The sequence below is a fragment of the Gymnogyps californianus genome, chromosome 11 (genome assembly GCF_018139145.2).
Source record: "Gymnogyps californianus isolate 813 chromosome 11, ASM1813914v2, whole genome shotgun sequence".
Classification (NCBI taxonomy): domain Eukaryota; kingdom Metazoa; phylum Chordata; class Aves; order Accipitriformes; family Cathartidae; genus Gymnogyps; species Gymnogyps californianus.
Genome location: NC_059481.1, coordinates 3,357,572 through 3,377,719, shown reverse-complemented (window position 1 = coordinate 3,377,719; position 20,148 = coordinate 3,357,572). Strand labels below are relative to the sequence as shown.

General features: G+C 40.7%; 2 protein-coding genes across 6 annotated transcripts in view; one reads left to right on the top strand and one right to left on the bottom strand.

Moving 5' to 3' along the window:
- PEAK1 (pseudopodium enriched atypical kinase 1) overlaps nt 1-16,325 on the bottom strand; it is a 125,160-nt gene extending 108,835 nt beyond the window's left edge. For both annotated transcript variants that reach the window (XR_007767080.1, XM_050902952.1), the window contains exon 1: nt 16,262-16,325. The gene's annotated coding sequence lies outside the window, so the exon portion shown is untranslated. The remainder of the gene's footprint in view (nt 1-16,261) is intronic.
- Nucleotides 16,326-16,713: 388 nt separating this feature from the next.
- HMG20A (high mobility group 20A) overlaps nt 16,714-20,148 on the top strand; it is a 44,815-nt gene continuing 41,380 nt past the window's right edge. For 2 of the 4 annotated variants that reach the window (XM_050903432.1, XM_050903429.1), the window contains exons 1-2: nt 16,802-17,048; nt 19,336-19,454. The gene's annotated coding sequence lies outside the window, so the exon portion shown is untranslated. Of the gene's footprint in view, nt 16,782-16,801; nt 17,049-17,794; nt 17,864-19,335; nt 19,455-20,148 lie in introns of those variants that run through there. The other 2 variants (XM_050903431.1, XM_050903430.1) reach the window with 2 other exon arrangements.

Below are 20,148 nucleotides of genomic sequence, written 5' to 3'. Positions count from 1 at the left end.
TACTCCTTCCAGCCCAGAAATCTTATGCAGGGTTTCTAGAATTCCTTACTAAGATTTTTAAACGTTTTACTTCAGCCCAGCTGCCTTCTCTCTCCTTTCTTAAATATACAGTGTTCTCTTCTTATTTTCTTAATGGGTAATGCACAACCTTTTTCTTTTTGGGATATGGACATGCTAACACTTCTTAACCTGTAAAACTAAAAGCTGACAAGTCCTCACCAAAATTAAAAAAACATGAAAAATAACTCACAACATTGAGATATGCCTATTTAATGATACGGACTTTTCTATATATGAAAGTATAAATAGTGTCCACAGCTGTGCAATTTATCCTTAGCCATTAAATATCTCCGCAATCTTACAATTTCTAGAAGGGTCTGCATTGCCTACAAATGAGCTGCATTAATATAAACAGCACACGAACAGCCAGAGAGCTTGTAAAACAAAAGCCCTAAGTACAGAACTCAACGTAAAAGTGTCACCTTCAGATTTAAAAAATAAGAGCTCATAACTATTTCACAGTTGATCAATTTGCCAAGAACACTTTCCAATGTTTTGATCCCACAATCTTGAATTCCTGGTTTATATGCCTTGAGGAAAAACGAGAGCTTGTTTGAAAAGCATACAGCCAACCACCTCCTCTGTACTCTGACTCGTCAGCATGCTTGTGTACTGGAGGTACTTTTCATCCTGCTGAAAGTTCGAGAATTGTCTAGTTTGACCAAAACACCCAACACCCTCCTGACAGAAGAGATGATGAAATAACCTGGAAAGATTGACAGATTAAAACAAAGGATCAGTCTAACAGCTAGGCACAGTAACACAACTAAACATGGGTTCATCATCTCAAGTCCGAAATAAACAAGTTCATCATATAGACTATACTATTAAAAAACCCAACACAGTTCACTTACAGCACTTTGCAGAGGAATAAGGGAGACTAAAATAAGCTGTACATTGTATCTTATCTCCATTTTAAGAATGAGCAAGTTTCTTAACTTCTTTGTCTCAGTTTCCAAGGCTACAAGTGAGGCATGACAAAGGCAGGAAGAAAACCCAGATATTTTTTGGCTCCCTTTTTTTTTTTTTCTTCTTTTTGCTGTTCAGCCATCTTATTTTCCTAAACTGTAGGCTTTAGTTACTTAAGCATACATATTATTCTATGTGCGGGCTCTTTTTCTGGTGATTCTAATCAGCTTTCTTTTTTGCAAATCTGCCCAATTGTTTGGTGATTAAATTTGACTGCTTCTTGCTTATATGCACTTGGAAATAATCAAAGAAACAATACCTCAACCAGTAGTAGCTGAGGAAAGGACACATTCCTATAAAATAAAGTTAAACCAAACTATTTTTAAAGGTATGCAAATGATGTGAGAGAAGACACGAAACCACATTTAAAGTGTAAATCAAACATATTGTTTTGTAAAATTTCTGGAAAAGCTTTGAAAAATGGCTTTTTCTACTTCTCTCCCCCAGAATTTCTTTGTTCGCTACAAAAGGAAAAACAAAGCAACACGAAAATGAAGTGATGTCCCTCCTCCGCAGAGAAGTAATGAAGTCTCCTCCCCCTTCCAAAGGGGATCACAGTTTGCCAGTTTTGGCAGCCACTGTAGTATTTAAAATAGAAATGAATCCCAAAATGTGATTTGGCAAACAACCGCTGAAATATTCAGTAAGTCTGTTTCCCCTCTTTTCCACTTCCTTTCTGCCATTCTAATAATATCTAGAGAAGCTTTCAAACACCTCAAAGATTAAACGCACGCGTAGCTAACATCTAGACAAAGAGCCCCATGAACTTTAACACACATGCAACACATGAATCAGACAGACCTATCTTTGTAAGGAGAGTGCTCCTTGTATAGCCAGTTCCCAGACTGCTGTGACATTTCAAACAGCTGTTCTTATTCTTACATACAGCTTGAGTTTTAAGGGAGGCACCCTATATGCCTTCCTAGACCTGAAAGCATCAGTTGATTTGTCATTAGTAAAAGCCAACACTATCAAATTTTGTAACGGATTCCATCAATTTTTCAGCACACATAGGTAGGACTAAGATTTCTACAACACAGTAAGTTTTCACCTACAATGAGATGAATCCTACAACCCAGAACGCACAATATTCTATAGATATTTTAGAGAGAGCATGCAATGCTGTGTTGAAAGAAAATATAAGGGCAAATGATGGTAGATGAATCAGAAAGATATGAACCCTTCACAGGGTTATCCAAATACACTGCCAGACTGAAGCACGCTAAGCTGGAGTCAGTATGCAAGAAACTCCTCCCAAAACAATTGTTTTTGAAAAAAATTATTTAATATGAAACACAACTTGGCACTGGGTGGGAACAATAAGCCAGTTGTCACAGATGTTTGAAGCAACAACAGAAAGCACGTTTTACTAATGTAGGTAAGAAACTAGATGTAAGGAAAACACCACGGTTCAGCTTTAAACAAATGTTTTCAACAAGAGGAGCAGATCATGTGGCAGGTATAACCACTATTTCATTGGACTTAAATCTTTAAAACCACTGACTTCTCACTAACTAAGAAGCATTGTATATAAATTAATCCATCTTATGCATTCACAGAATAAAAGCCACTAAGTATTTCTGAATCCACAAAATGTTAGTTTTAACATGCAACTAGCCAGCCAGCAGACTGCTTCGTATAGTAGTTTCAATTTCTAAGATGGGCAAAATGTCTTCAATGTATTTATGCAATATCATCACATTACCAAAACATTCCTGTTCAGCATCTTGCAACATACCTCCAGAAAATTCTCATTCAAAGAGTAGAGAAACTTTCCAAGTGGTTTTAACCAACATTTTGTCTTCTGTATGTTTTAAGTTTTAGAATTTTTATAATCCATTCCTGAGGCCTGACAGTCATTTCTACTTTGCCATTAATGAACTGTTCAAAGGCAGCAACAGGAAGACTCAAAGACTGATTTCACAGATCATTGGCCCAGGCAATGTTTGTAAACTGCTGACCCAAAACCATGGAGAATTGCTAGGGCCTTGTGGATGGAAGGGAGACTTACAGCTTGCTAGACAGTTTAAATTGATTTGAAACCCAAGGTTAGCCTGTCAGTTTTTCTTAAAAAAATTTTTAAGAGAGTTCATTCTAAATGAGTCATATTAGCCCACACAAGCAAATCAGCACATTGTTCTCATTTCCCCTCCCTCAAAATGCATCGTGTTCTCTCAGTACAATACTACTGCACAAATAATTCAGGACTTGCCAAAAGCTACCACCAAGCTCTAATTACAGCAGTCCTATTCTGTATATTCTTAAATCAAACAAAAACTAAATCAGCCTGCTAAAAAACAGCCAGTACTTCAAAATCTCCAATGCAGATTAAGAAATAAATCTCTGCAATAAAGCATTAGCCAGATCAGCCTGCTTCAGAACCTCAGTGCAGGAAGAGCCTCATTTTCTTGCTGCAAGATAAGACTGTGGTGCACACATGAAAACTGCTATGCAGAAGAAATGACAAAAAGCATCAATTAATTTCACCAAGTTATTTTAATGCAGATCATTGCTACTAAATGTTTCAGACAACTTAATGGTATTTCCACTTTGCCTTTTTGGCTGCTGTTTCCAACTGATTCAGCTCCATGAGCGAGAATGTTTGCATTGTCAAAGTTTTTGTCACACTCAGCATTCTGTTGAGAACACTATGCCCTATTTTAGATTTCAGTATATTTTACAGAGAAGTTAAAAAAATTATGGGTGCATGTCATTCTGCCAATCACTCTTATCTTATCAAGCTTTAGTCGTGACCTGACAATACCAAAAGACTTGAATGCATTTTACTGTTTTGCAGACAGCCTGTTTGATTCCTTGTCACAAATGATGGAAAAAGCGATCTTGAGGTCAACGATGAAACTTGTAAAAATTTGGCTTCCTTACTTAAAAAGTATTTATTCAGTCTCTGACTTGGAGTTTAAAGGCAGGATCTTCCACGCTCTAAAAATAGGAAAAACCTATTTACTCTAGGTGCTCTTCTCCTACCTTAAAATTGAAATTTCTGATTAAAACAATCTGAAAACTAAGCAACAAACTAAACATCATCCCAGTTTCCAAGTTTTTCTTGTTGCCGAACAATACAGAAATTACTTCCAAAGATCACTCCCAAATCACATGCTAACTTTTAAGTATTCAGCCATGAGAAAAGTAAATACCCATCAGCAAGTTTGACTGCAAGCTTCTGATATGCAGTGTAGCTCTTCCAACTCAGAGAGAAATATTTAACTAGCAAAATGTACGGTTGCTCTGAACAGACCATAACACATGACCCAGCATATGCTCTGACAGCAAGTTATACAAGAAAGATGACAATACAACAGAGTTACAAAACCAAAACATAACAGTGCCAGGATAAGCCTCTAGAAATACACTTTGTGATATAAAGCCATAAATCTTTACCATTTGAACTAAAGACTTAAAGCTCTTAGAAGCAGTAGCCTAACTCAGCCTAACTGTTGAGGTCAAAAGACATACCCATACTGTATTATGGCAACTAAATAAATATTTACCATAGCTGTGTTCAAAAGGCTGGGTTAGCAAAGTGAGTAAGACTATGAGAGTGTTCTGGGTGCTCTTTTAAATGCTGGAATAATTGACTTCAGGCAAGCTTTTAGTACTCTTATTTGTTAAATCAGCAAATTACTGAGTTTTGGGTTTTGATTGGAGATAACTGAAAAAGCCATTTCACTCTACTGCCTATCTGCTTCCACTGCACAGACAGCTGGGATGCTCATTAAATGTTTCCTGAACCAGCACTTTAAAGGAAAAAAATTTTAGCAAACCAAAGTCAGACAAAATTTCTGGAAAGAGATGGAAACTTTAGTCACACTCCCCAGACAGTGAAACGCTAGGTTCATATGCTGCTATGAGGAGTTTTTAAATCACTGTTACCTTCTACTGCACTACTCTACAGATAAAAATGGACTCTTCCCGAAATATGAATGTAACTGGAGATTTAACACTACTTCCTAAAACAGCATTAACAGCCGCTTCAACACAAATACGTCTGCAAGATATACATATATACGTTCAGACAAATTTGAGCTCAGACACAGTTCTCAGTATGAAAAGAATTAAAAAAAAGTCTCCTCTTTGGATGAAAGTTTGCACAACATATTTCTTCCCAATAACACTAAAAAGTTCAGTGGGATGGAGAGAAGGATTGGGGAAAAAAGTAAAACTCATGGGTTGAGATAAGAACAGTTTAATAACTAAAGTAAAATATAATACTAACAATAATAATGAAATATAATAATAATGATAGTAATTAAAAGGAATATAACAAAAAAAAAGAGAGAGAAATAAAACCCAAGAAAAGACAAGTGATGCATAATGCAATTGCTCACTACCCGCTGACCGATGCCCCAGCAGCGATTCGCCCCTCCGGCCAACTCCCCCCTGTTTATATACTGGGCATGACATTCCATGGTATGGAATAGCCCTTTGGCTAGCTCGGGTCAGCTGTCCTGGCCACGCTCCCTCCCAGCTTCTTGCACACCTGCTTGCTGGCAGAGCATGGGAAACTGAAAAATCCTTAACTTAGGATAAGCACTACTTAGCAACAACAAAAACATCAGTGTGTTATCAACAGTATTCTCACACTAAATCCAAAACACAGCACTGTATCAGCTACTAAGAAGAGAATTAACTCTATCCCAGCCAAAACCAAGACAGAGAGATAAATCTTTTCTTAACCTGTGGATTTCAGAGCAACATAGTGTAGAATGATCACGTCTGTCTAAAATCTTCATGGCCAAAGATATTTACAATAAGACAGTCCTCTTCAACTATCAACAGAAATTATATACCTTAGCCTTCACAAATACTAAAATGGATCTGTTAGTAATTGTTTTCTATAAAACTATAAATATATGAATACATGTAAGATATGAATGAGCAGAAGTTGGTGCATGAAAGTACCAGAACTGACTAGTTTGCAGAGCCAAACAAAATAAGCCACAGCTCCTAAAATTGTTTCTTCAGTTCAAGGACTTTTTATTTTTTCCCCAAAAAGGCATATTCTCTTTTCCAAGTCATTGCCTTTTTGCCAGGTTCCAAAGCAGGCCCTTCAGCCCCAAGTTTGCTTTGTCCACTAGCCTCTAACTATGAAGCAAAAGAAGAAATAAAGCAGAGAAAATGAGTAATTTGAACAAAAGTTCCAAAAATTAACAGCTTCCACAGTTTGTGCCAATATTTTCTCAGGAAGTTATAATTTTATACAGAGCAAATTCCAATGATTTTGAATTCTAAAAGTACTAAAGAAAATATTTTCTAGTCAAAAGACTGCACATGTAAGCCTCCCGTATGAACTGTGGGGGACTACAGGTCTTACAGAGCTAGAAGACAGGAAAACCTCTCAGGTTTTACAGGACCACAAGCAGCAAATATTTTACTAAAACCAAAATAAAAACCTGAGGTCATGCTCAGAACTTTAAAAACACAAATGTTATGTAATAAAAAGCACAAAGCTCAAGAGAGTTGCTCATCTGAAAAATATGCAAAAAACCTTTTAAAAAGACATATTTATTCCAACACATCTTGAAGAGGCAGAAGAGATTATGTTCTCTCTATTTTTACATTGTGTACAGCTTTTCCAAAAGGAAATGCTTATCACAGGTCCTAGCATACCCTGTAAAACAGTGTAAATGTGTTAGGGTTGCACCAATTAGCAAAGCAGCATTTAGAAAGATAGTTATCTTAATAATGACAAGTCTTCACTTTTCTCTCTCATGGAAAAAATACAGAAGGTGAACTTATATTTCAATATTCTTTTTTCCTTATACTAAAGGCTAGATTTCTGATTTTTCAGGTACTCCTCAATTAATTTCAAGAATCATATCCCTTTTGCTCTCTGCATATTTCCTGTTCTTAAACGACACTGTCATGTACACCCAAGGATATGAAAGTGATGAGTTAATGTGATGTATAGAGTGTGTTCCTTATCAGCCTGAGAAATGCAGCTTGTGAAGATATGATTGTCCGTTCTCCTTGTACTTTTTAAGCTCTCAGAATACAAATTGAGGTTTAGTTCATCTCTCAAACTAATGAACAGAGTTTCTTTTTTGTGGTGTGACAGCTCTCCCTTCTAAACTAGATCATAAAACCACTGCCAAGAAAAAAACAAGCATGTTCAAGAAAAACTGTTAGAGGTACAGATTGATGACTGCAAGTGCACCTATGAGACAGCAAGTCCCATACTGATTAGTCCTAGAAGGATACAGGAATTGCCCAGGCTTTTAACTGTCCACTGGAAATAATTTTTCAGAACTCTTAAGCAGATTATGCAGGCAGGGCAAACACTTTACCGTGCATCATCCAATGAACATACATATATCTAATACACATTTATCTTCCCTGCAGAACAATTACCCCTGAAACTTCTGGAAGAGCTCATGGAAAAACAGTGATGGAAAAGAAACCTTGAACCATGTGGCAAAATCAACTAAGTTAAAAGTAGCTGAGATCTACAGATTTAAAATACCTAAGTTACAGACATTTCGTAAACTGGCAGGAGAAAGCCAAATAAAAATTACAAGAAACCCTTTATTTCCTTGTGTTCACAAAAAGGAAAGAAATAAAGTTTTTAAATTATAGTCAAAACTGTTCCCATATTGCTTGAAATACAAGTTTGAACGGACAAGCATCTCGCTCATTATACAAGCAAGAGAAATCCAAGAAGCCATATCCATCTGCTGTAGAGAGACGGACTTTGATACAAGACTGTGCTGATGAATGCTCCTCTATACACTAAAGTATACACTAAAAACATAACAATACTATGATTTTTGGAAAAGCAGAGCATACATTTGTTTAGAACCTGATAATTGAAAATCAGTATTTCACTTGTTCAACAATTTTTTTTATCCACAGCTCAGCTATTTGCATCCAGCACAATCACTGCAACTATGAACCAATACTGGCTTCTTTTTCCAATATATTTTCAACCTTTTTATGTGATTGTTATTTGATGGAAAAAGTACACCAACTCTTTTAGCCAGCACAATATAAAAAAAAATTCAGTGTGTTATCCATATAATACAATTTCAGGGACTACTGGCTGAACTTATAACCCCCTCTCAGTAAGCAGTGCTTGCCACTGAAGACAACATTATTCATTATCTGGATTAATACTTCCTTCTGCGTTCTACAGATTTCATTTTGTTTGGATGTTTAACAACTTTTATATGAAGGCACCCAGAGTCAGCTTTCTATGTAGACAGACCATGACTTAATATGCAAAGAACTGCAGGTACTCAACTCCAGGGGGGGAAAAAAACCCCAATTATGTAACATTTGAAATCTTAAGAAATCTAATTCCCACTTATATTTAAATGCTGTAGCTTTGTTATTTCACCTGTTTACTGTTATTTCGCATAAGAATTATTAGTGCATGCATGAACCTTCCATCAAGTGCCCTGGCAGTTGCGTAGGAATGTTTTAGAAAATACTATTACACAGCCTTTTCCATAATCTCCTCTGTAGGGGGTTGAGCAGAACCCCCTGATAACTCGTGCTGGTTATCTTTTTCAACATGTTTCTGTACAACACTGTTTCTCAGTCTGCAAATTTAGCTTCAAAAGGTCTGTCCATTGCTATCTCCATTGTTCAGGAATAGCTGTTGATTTACACTGATAAACAAAGATAATGTACAACCATAAGCAATGAAGTCAATCTGCAAAGGACAGTAGGAAAAAAGCCTGCAATATTATCACCATTATGCACTACAAAGAAAAATTATAGCCTTGTCAAAAAAAAAAAAAAGGAGGGGGTAAGAACTGGGCTTTTTTTTTTTTTTAATGCACCACTTCTTGGTATTTACAATATTATGCAATCTAGTATGATTTGCAATACTGTATTTAAAGAATGTATTTACTGAATACCATACTGACACTGAGTGGCAATACCAATCAGAAGAGAACCTGATTCAGCTTCTCTCTTTGAAAGCAACTGCACAAACAAGCAAAACAATCAAACACTTCTCACATTCCAACAAGCAGAAAAACAGAGATAATTACACAGAACACAGGAGAACTCACCATGACTAAAGCTCCAGTGCAGCTGAGGAATCTCGTTTTAACCGCTTTGCAATCTCACCTTAAACCTGCAAAGCTGTCGCAGGAGGTTTTTCATGGCAACTGTTACTAACAGTATCTCTCTATCAACTGCTAAAAACAGGTACTTTGTATACCAGAGTGCAACTTTCCTTCTGATGTTCCAGTTTCTGAACAACTCTCCTAAAAGAACCACCTTTGGGAGAGATTCGCTCCCACTCTAAGAAGGTAACTGGGTTAACTTGCAAGGAACCATGAACCAGCACCCTACCTGCCAACAGGTTCCTGGAGCAAGATGACAATTACGATACCACAGCCAGAACCAACACAGATTACAGAGTAAATGAAATGTATGTCAAGCCCTGCTCGTACTGACATTTTCTCTAACAGGGATACTACCTTTGCTGTACAAGAAATACTTACTAGGCAAAATTCATAGGCACAGGAGCACTTCAAGCTTCAGCAAGCTTTCTCCTAACACGCCTTCATTTTCTGCACTTTCCAAGCAATCTTTTCTAGCCAGAGATAGTGACCTTTAAATATGAGTCTGCCTCATTTTAAGAAGGCCTACCATAATACTTCCAAAATGTTGTTGTTACAATCAAAAAATACATTACTGACAGCTTCGTTAGCAGCAGAGCAGGTCTGAGACTTTCTTGATAATAATCTGATATTCCATTCCTTCAAACAACCAAATTTAAAAAAAGTACCACAGTATGAAAATACAATTTCACAGATACAAAGCTCTAAAAGAGTCAATATTTATGCCTTGGATATATATTTAACACCAAGTTCAGTGAGTTGTTCCACCGACTACAACAGACTGCAAACTGTTGCACAATCAAAGCATATGTAACTGATCATATTGAGAGTTTTCACGTGCCCCACATTCTCTACATCTTTACTATGAGCTATCTCCCTGCTTCTAAAAACCGAGAATGTCTACAGTTTACAGTAGAAAAGTCATTAAATAAACTATCTTCTCCGAAGATCATTCCAAACAGTAGGAGTCACACTCCTTAACCATATAGTTAGAGACTTAAAGTCTGAGACTGGAGAATATTGTGCAACCTGTTTTTAAGCAAAACTACCCAGTCTAGATGAGAGAGGCAGAGAAAGACAATTAGCAAGGCTTAAAGCAAATGGAAAAACAATTACACAATATGACTTACTCCTCCATGGAAAACTCCTATACTAATATTTATTCTCTCTGAGCTTGTATATATTTGCATTAAACTTCAAAGTTTATTAAAGCAATATTGATGTAATTCTGAGCCTTTACAGAGGGAACCAGTGATTTTAATGGGGTTCCAAACAGGCTCAGGGGTTACTCTGCAGAAGACTATTAGGGGCTAATACAAGGTAGAGAGAAAGGCAAAACTTGCCTGAGGAAAAATGGTGCTGAAAGACTAACACTTACCCAAGGACTGTTTCAAATCAAGAGCTATAGGATTTTTAAGTGTCTCTATTACCTTCAGACATGCATGTTTCTGAATTTACTGGCCAGTTTGGGGGGGGAGATTATATATTTTTTAAACTATTCTTCCTTCGTCTTGCTGCATTAAAAAAACCCCACAGAAATGACACCAACAAGTATAAAAGCAAAACAATGATGCTCGCTAAGAGGCTATTTGGCAGCTGAGACAACAGCAAGAGCATCTGCGATATGTATAGAGACTGACAGTAAGAGGGAATATACATGAAGTCAATGTAGAAGGATGTCTATATTGGTTCATGTTTATAGCATACATTTACATGTACAGAGCAGAATACATACAAGCAGAATTTACATCTTTTGTATTACATACTGTCTTCCTCCTTTGGTGAGCTTTGCAGAGAGGCCTGTATAACCACAGGCATGCATCCAAGAAAGAACATTTTAGGATTGAGATCTGCACTTATTTAATGGTTTTATGAAAACACGTAAGGTCAAACTGTGAATGTATCACTAAATAGTTTCCTATAGAACCTCTATCAAATAATATAATAACCCAAATCTGCTAAAACACCAATAAGGTTGCATTTGGCAAATTATGTGCTAGTAGCAATATTTTCTGAAATAGCACTAGCTTTATGAAGTCAGTGATCTTACTTTCTAGCACCACACTGAACTGGTGTCTCAGACAAGATGTTACTAAAACAAGTATGGCTAGAAGCCTACAATGTTTAGCCTGGCATGATTTTTATCCATTTGTTTACTGTGATTTCAAAAACTTCGCTAAGAATGTCTCCTGTAGTCAACAGTGACTGCATTAAGATGGTCGAGCATTTTTCAGCATTTATGTTTAAGTGCATGCAAGGCTTTTTAACTGAAATATTACTCTTAATTAAAATGTGGGATAAAGCCTACAAATGGAAAGATTTAAAAATGTATTTTCCCAGGTAATATTTATAATTTTTTGCACTTTAAAAGGATAAAATTTATGGGGATATTAAATATCCCCTGCCCTAAAAGCTGGCAACTAAGAAAAAGACTCCTAAGCAAGAACCACCATGAATTCTGAAGGTATTTTGAGGTACAGATAACAAATTAATGCTGTTCAATAGTTTTTACACACCACATTTACACATCTTTTAAACATAAACATAACTATTTGGTGATCAAAGTGCAGATGCTCAATAAACATCATTGTAATCTTTGTTACTGCTACTATAATTCATACAAAAGCATCTCAGTTAAGGCCAGGCTCGTACACAGCAGGTATGGGTAACGAGCCTGACAAGGGACCTACTATTTGGAGATTTTTCCAAGTACTCACACAAAAAGGAAACTCATCAGGGTGACAATTTTCCCCAGAATCAAAGACTTAAAAAAAACCCCCAACAATCAGTTACAGATTGATTAAAAAATACTTCTAAGTGGTGTGGTTTAAAATGGATTTTGTACTCATACTGCACAGCAATATGTGATTACAGGGAGGAGAGAAATGGTGAACTAGGCTCCAGAGGGGTTCTGAAATTCTGTTGTTCCTGGTGTCATCTGAACAGACAAATCCAAAAACATTTGTGGTAAAGTCGCTTTGTAACTCCGTGAGTTAACATGGTAACTTTTGTAATAGAGGTCCCATAAGAAAATCAATTTAAAGAAAGTGACCTCAGAGCTACACCCACTGCGTAGTTTTCCTCTATCCACACTTTCAACAATCAGGCAATCTCAAATCAACTCAGTCCACTTAAAGAGATATGGGGAAAGAAATTGCTTTAGTGACTCAGCCACTTATCTATCTTAGGAAAAAGGAAGACTGAAAATTTCTCACATGGTTGATAATTTCTGCTTATGATTTGGAAAACCCAAAAGGAAACACAGAGCCTACAATACTAAACCACAATTTATTGAAATCACAGCTCAAATATTGGACAGCTAATTAGAATTGTTACCAAGTAAAAACAAGTCATTTATCCTTGTCACTAACACTGCAGAAATACTAAAGCTCTCATATTCTTCTCAGTGTATACTGTTTACTTGTTCCACTTCACCCTGCTTTAAAATAGCGAAAGTCAACTAGCAAGTCTTATTCCAGTTCGCAGTCTGTATTTTTCCACTCTAAATTTCAAACTGTATGGTAATGGAAATTCTACATTATTGTGCTGATACATATGAAACAATGAAAGTATTTCAGCCTTAGGCCAATGTAAATCCCAGTGCAATGCTTAGTCCTTACACAGTGGTCATGTGTGGGAGCACAGAAGGGTGGGAGAACTGGCAATACCAATAAAAACCCTACAGACAAGGTCTCTGTACCAGCCTATCACAGGTAATGCAATCACAGAAAGCGGCACCATGCTCCATCAACCCTTTCTGGTGTTAGCATGGAGAATGTGAAAGCCTCTCTCCCTTGGCTGTGGACTGGGCCCACGCATCTTCTCCTCAAAAATCCATGTTACTTCACATACATATAGAGTGGATTTTACCTCACTGGTGATTTTTGGCTGCCACTAACAGCCAGTAAACACTACATATAGCTTGCAAATAACTTGACGTTATTTCTTTGAACTTTGCTTCAACTAATAAACCAAAACACGTTTTACAGATTAAGATTTTTGTATTGTAAGTAGGTTAAAAACATCTGGAGTTACCACATACGAATAGCAGAAAGATAAGAAAGTTTTATTTTCAGTTTCCCCATGTCAAGTGTTTTCTTTACAATCTCTTTTCACGTCACATGTACTCCACAAAGTTCACAGTGCTTTTCACAAGCGCAACACTATCTCCTCATTATACCCATGCCATTTGCATTTCGATATTCTGCCCATATCCGAACGTCAGCTATGACACACTGACTACACGGGAGGGAGCAGCTCGGCAGGATTCCTCGGGAGCTGCAGCAGCACAGGAAGTGGGAACAGTGTGGAAGCTGGCAGGAGACAGACCTCATCTCTGATCCGTACCTAGCAATCCCCAGTTTAGAACTTTGGGGCTCTCTTTTCAAGGGCTGGGGAAAAGAGGGTCTTACAGCCATACATACAAAAAAGTGAAAAGACTATTGAATTAACAACATCTGAAATCCAATCTCATCAGAAAGCAACTAGAACAAGAAAAGCAGTGATATGGAGCAAAGCTGCAGATCCCTTCAGAGAAAAGGGGAAAGAAAACATGGGCAACTAGCGGGGATGGGAGGGTCTAACTCTAAACTAGGATGAGAGGCAGCTTGAGGAAAAAGGGAAACCTAAGAGCAAAGACTAAACAGGAAAAAGGAAAAGGAAGGTAGAGACATAGGAGTGTAAATTCAGGAACAAGGTAGAGAAAAGAAAACATGTTACAACTTGTTAACTTCTAGTAAGCTTTTCACATATGTATTTTTCCTAGCACAATACAGAAGGTTAACAGTGACTACCAATGTCTGTGACCCTAATCAATAACTTAGAATAGTTATCTTAATATTTTACTATCCTGTTTAGGCAAGAAAACATTTAGGAGCCATTTAGCCACAGAGCATTCCCCCCTTATTTTTCTTTAAATGATTGATTCCAACCAATTCCTTTATTTGGAAAGTAAATAGAAAAGAATACATATTTTGGTAAATATGTTTGCAAGTACATTTTCTAAAGAGCTGAAAAGTCAGAAACACAAATTACCTAAGAAGTTGAAAAGGTATCTCGCCTCTTTGCTCTCTCTTTCACTGAAGCAACCGTAAGACTTACCAATACATAAGGAATGTTGTTGTTTCAGAATAACTGCATATTTATTTACATGGTTAATGTATGTCCTAAAACAGAAGGAAACGCAAATGTTGCATCCAGAGTGAAGCTCACTCACTTATCAATTGCTCATTTCCACACACATGCAGCTGGGTGAAAGTGCCTACTAGCAGAAAGGCCAGGCAGGAAATTCTGCTGGCTCCTTGCTCTGCAGCTGGTACCTCCTGCCCAGGCTCAGGAATCACACCCTACCTGCCACTGCTGTTCAGGTGAGGAAGAGGCATTCGAGCCAAATGGAACAATTCAAGAAATTCATTTAGGAAGCCTGTGAATTAAGTTACCTACATGAGATATCCTAACAATAAGGTAAATCCATCATGAAATGCATACATAAGATTAATCATGGAAAGTTACTCACAGAAAAATTGGTAATTCATTTCTTGCATACTTCTACATTTTAGAGAGCAAAATGAGGTTTTCCTGAAAACACACTGGAGCAGTAGCTCTGCCAGGAAGATGCTTCATGTGGATAAAACATCTTAGCTCCTTTACAGACAAAACCTTTTAAGCCAGTGTGAAACTAGATTAAGAGCTGTAACTACTCAAAACGACCAAATACAATATCCACAAGTATTTCCTGCTCTGCTACACCACTGGAATCAAACTGTCTAGATGAGGTTTTAAGTCAAACAAAAGTCACATAGAATTAAATGCATCTAATCTGTAACAAAGGTAGGTGTTCAGCTGGCAATTTTATACAAGTTTAAGTAAACTTTCTAACTATAGAACCTAATTATTGCAATTCCATACAGTCTTGGCTCCTAAAACAACTGCGTGTTCTTTCCTTCCTGCCCATATATCTTGCGTATTATTTTTTTCCCCAAATATCCAAGAAGAAAGTGCTTTAGCAGACATTGGACAGCCTTTAAGCCACGACGAGTAAGGGGAAAAAACTTTGGAGCCCCTTATGAAGTGATTAAAGAAGAATGAAAGCCAAGCTCTACAAAATAAAACGGCAAAACCTAAAGTAAACAAAAGTTACATTCTCTGAGAAGGGTCCCCTATTAAATTCGAGGTCAGAGATCCACCAGGCAATGCTCCTCCTCCTCCTTGTGCTCACCTAAGAGCAGCCTAGCCATTCTGTGTTAGATGTCAGCTGCCTGAGAAGTTACTAACCACTGCAATATATTTATATCGTTTCACTTGCTGTCCCAATGTAAATCCCAGCCTTTCCAGTCTGGACCCAACTCCACTCACAATAAAGAGAGGCAAACAGACCGACCCACCTAAAAATCCAAGATAACCTTCAAGAGAAAAGGAAGCACTGAAAGCCTAAAAGGAGGATGGAATGTAGCTACACACATATACACTAACACGTAAAGCCTTTTATGTCAGGAATTCGCAGTAATAACAGAGTAAGGACAGAGCCCCGACAGGGACAGCATCCACCTGGCACCTACAGCGGCTTTACCGTCGTGAAATTCCTAGAAGGTGTCAGCTCGGAAGCCGCGCAGCGCTCCCCTGCAGGCTCAGGCACAGTATGTTTAGCGCAGGATCACGTCGCAAAACTTCTAGCCGAGGTGTAGGCAGAAGAAAGCGCCCTTTGCCGCCGCGGGCCCCAGGGGCTGTTGGTGGCGACCCGGGGGCCCAGCGCCGCGGCTGGGGGCGAGGGCGCCGCACAGCCCCGTGGGGGCCCGGGGCGGCTGCCGGCACCAACCGGAGCCCCCGGGCGCAGCAACGGCCAGCACCGCCCGTCGGGGCCGCGGCAGAGGTGGGGGGGGGGGAGGAGGCCGCCGGCGGGACCCCCTCAGGCGGAGCGGGCAGGCGGCGACTGCGCCCGGCCTCTCCCCTCACACCCCGCCGAGCCGCGCCGGGGCCCCTTCTCACTCCCCCCGCCCGGGGCCTCGCTGAGGAAACACGAGCCGCCGGCGCCGGCAGGACACGAGCCGGCGCGAGGCCGCCGCCGCCGCCCCCCAGCCTCCCCTCACAGCGAGAGGGACCGTCACCCCCCTCCCGCCCCTAGGCTCGGACCGGCCCCTCACCTGGCAGGGGCTCCCCGGCCCCGCGGCGTCTCCCGCGGGCAGGCGGCGAGGGGGAGGCGGCGGCTGTGCCGAGGAGGCGTCGTCAGGGCCGGCTCCCGCAGCCGCCGAGCCCCGGAGAGGAACCGACTCCCGGGACAGGGCTGCGACCGCCGCGCCCGCGCGCAACAACTAACTCCCGACGCCGCCGGCCGCGGCCCGGCCCCGCCCCCCGCGCGCGCCCCGCCCCCCGCGCGCGCACCAGAGGGGTGGGGGACCTCCCCCACCCCCTCGCCCGTCCGGCCGTGCAGCGAGACCGCCCATTGGCTGGGGAGCAGCGAGGGGGCGTGGCGCCGCCATGGGCGGCGCGAGGCCTGCTGGCGGCCGGAGGAGCCGCCGCGAGGCGGGCGGGGCTGGCACGGGAAGACTACAACTCGCAGCGTGCCTCGCGCTCGGCGCACCGCCCGGACCTTTAAAATTGGCCCGTGCATCTGCGCGCGCAGAGAGATAGTGTGCTTTCGCCTGCGGAGAGAAAGTAGTTCCGGTGTGTTGTTTGAACTCCCGCTCCGTGCCGGGCTGCTGAGTGAGGGGAGGCAGCGGGTGCTCCCGGCCCGGCTGGAGGTTCTCCCGAGGGGTTCCTGCAGGGGAGGCGAGAGGGCCGCGCTGAGGCGGGAGCGGAGAGATACGAGCGGGCTAGGGGAGCGGTAACGCGGCTCTACGCGTGAAGGAGGCGGCAGCGGCTGCGCGGGCTGAGGGGAGTGAGCTCCGCCAGGCGACCCCTCGGCCCTGCGGGAGAGCCGCCCTCCGGCAGGTCAGTAGGGAGGACCGCGGCAGCGGGCCCTTCTCTTCTCCTCTCCTCCTCGCCTTGCCCGAGGCGAGGGAAAGGGGTCGGCGGGCGCCCCGCTCCCGCCGCGGTGGGTAGCGGTGAGGCGGAGAGCGACCCCCCTCACGGCGCTGCTTGGAGGCCTGGGGCTGGCCTTCCCCAGCGGCCAGGCCTGGCAGGCTTCGCTGCGGGCCTCCCGCCCTCCCCGCGCCCCGAGCTTGCCGGCGGGTTGCCTGTTTGCTGTGGCCCGCCGGTGAGGGGGGCTGGGGAGATCCGCCAGAGCTCGCGTTGGGTGAGGGGGAAGAGCTGGGTGAGGGTCTAGGCACTTGGCTTTCTGTGTTCTTCCTTATAATCCTTATCTCTTCTCTCGGTTCCCGCAAAGCGCTAAGAGGTAATAATATTTGATGGTTCCTTAATTCTATTTATTTATTGTTTCATTATGTCCACTTAATGTTCTCTTGTCAAGCAGGTCATTTATCATAGAATGCTTTTCTGATACTTCTTTCCAGTAATAGGTTTTCACATTCAGTTGCCTGTTTCTGAGGAACTTAAGTTTCTTATCGTTGAGGTGGCAAAAAAAGGCCCAACCCTAGAACTGAAAACACTGGAGCCACGTGCCTTGTGAGGTGCCATTCATTCAAATGCTCTGACAGCACTAGAGTGAAACTGGCCTGATCCTCGCTTCCTGGAGCAAAGTGAAACTGATTAGTATTGTCGTGGTGTTGGACCTTTGAAGAGAGCTAGGAGTAGATGTGGAGCTGGCTGTTGGAGATCTTCTAAGGAAAGAACCCCCAAATCGTCTTGTGAGTGAAGAAGATTGGTGTAACTTGGTGTTAACTTACTGGCATCTAGGAAGATGAGGGAAGGCAGGACAAATATAAATACTCTTTTTTACTCAGTAGATAAAAGGAAAATCCTGTTCACAGAGAAAGGGAGCTTCTGTTTTCTGGAGAAGCGGCCTCCGATTTTTTTTTGGCTGTGTGTGCCTATCAGTAAAAAACTTTTTAGCATGCACCCCCAATATATGTATAGTTATTGATTTATCAATTATATACAGGTACTACTGTACTGATATATATGTTATAAAACATGCTCAGAAAAAGAAATTAAGAAAGGATGAGATAAAGATGAAATAAACACTATTTTAAAATATTATTTGTTAATGTTACAAAAAATGTTTTCTTCCCACGCCTCAGTGGATTGTCTTGCATGTGTGACCCACTTTAGAGACCACTGTTCTAGAGCACTTAGGTTTCAAAATTTGTTTAGGACTACTCTCTTCTAAGCAAATAGAAGCTGGGTGCCATGTCAGTGCTAGTGCCACTGAAGGGGAAACTTCTTCATTGGTTTACAGTTATGGCCTTTTTCAGCAGGTAAAGTCTTGTTAGATCTTTGAAAACATCATTCTCTTCTGTGGAAAGTAAGTTGTGTAGGTGGACTAAGCTTGGCTAAGGCCACGTAGTGACAGAACTGGGTACAATAATTTGGGGGAACTGTGCTCTAGCAAGTTTATGTAAGTTATTCTGAAGTGATCATTCTTAATTTCATAAGAATATAACCAGCTGTTGAAAACAAAGAATTTATTTTCATGACTTTTTTTTTTTTTAAACCAGGCCATATGTGTAGGGACACAAACTATCTGGTATTTGAAGATATTAGTGCAATGCCATTTTATCTTTTTTGTTTTCTTGCACACCTACTTTATACACTTGTTAGAATGGATGAGATACTCAGCATTTCTAGAACTATACCTGTCACTGGCAAATACTGTAACTTTAGAGTCCAGGAAATTGACGGAAAGTGACTGAATTTTTTTTCTGTCCTTAGAAATCTGGCATGTCTCAAAATAGAGGTTGAGATTACTAATTCTAAGGAGATCTAGGCTTAGAAATGGTGGCTAAAGCAGAGTATTCAAATTAGTCTTAAAATTCTTAAGTTAGGTTTTGTATAGGATACTAGCAGTTTTCAGAACAGAAGAACTGAAGATTGTGTGATCTGACCCCATAATCTTGATAGTAAATTGAATATTTTTTCCTTTGGTTGCTCATGGCATGGCACATAGACGGTAATGTGACAGGGGCACCTTCTATGGCTCAGAAAAGGGAGAAGAGAATCATGGGTTTACCTCGATGTTTCTTTAGCACCTGAGAATGAGGTTCAACTCTTCTATACATACCTGACTGTTAGGAGGTGACTACAACAACTTAGAGTACTTTGCAATAAAGCAACCAAGAGGAGAGGGATTCTTACTGTCTTCCATCTTCTGTTTTTGCAGGACATCTTCCCTTGACAAGCCCAGGCTTTCTGTGTCTGATGGCCAGGGACTGCGCAGAGAACTGAGAAGGCGTGCTCATTTCCCTGGTGCTGCTAGACTTCTGAATGAAAGCAGTGACTGTGAGCTGTGTTTTGCTTTGTACCCACATCACAAAGTTATTCTTAGTATCAGAGCACAGGAATTGAGAAAATTGTAAACTAATGTGTTAACTTTGTAAGCTTTGTTAGGCCATCTGTTCACAATGTATTTAAATAAAGGGTCACTTAGTATCAAGGTGTGCCCAATTAGCAAGGTATTACCTTCTCACCTGTCAAAGCAAGCGCAGCCTTCCATAGTAAGTGCTTCTCTTTGATTAAATAGGATTTGGTTTAGGCCCAGTTTTTGGATGAGATTTTTCTGAAGCTTGCCACTGACTGGGACGAAGGTTGCAGGCAAATTTAGAGCATGTTTACTAAAATAAGCTGATATAGGTTTCTGAATTCTTGCTGTACCTCCTGCCCTCTCCAGGCTGTGGTGGAAAAACTTAAGTACTCCCACTCACTGTTACTGAAGCGTGCACAGAGCTATGCTGATTTGTTTGAGTATTGTGAAATGTGCTGTGAGAAACTGCTAGATGTTAGAGCACAAGTGAAGAGGCTGAACCTATAATAATGGAGATACTCTTCTGATAGTTATCTGTGAGAGAGAAGTGTAACTCAAGGGAACATGCATGTACTATTTCGAGGACCGTAGGTGAATGAAGAAAGGTTGTCTTTTTTCTTTTTGCTAGTTGTTCATGTACCTTAATAAAATGCTCTTTCTATCTATAATTTG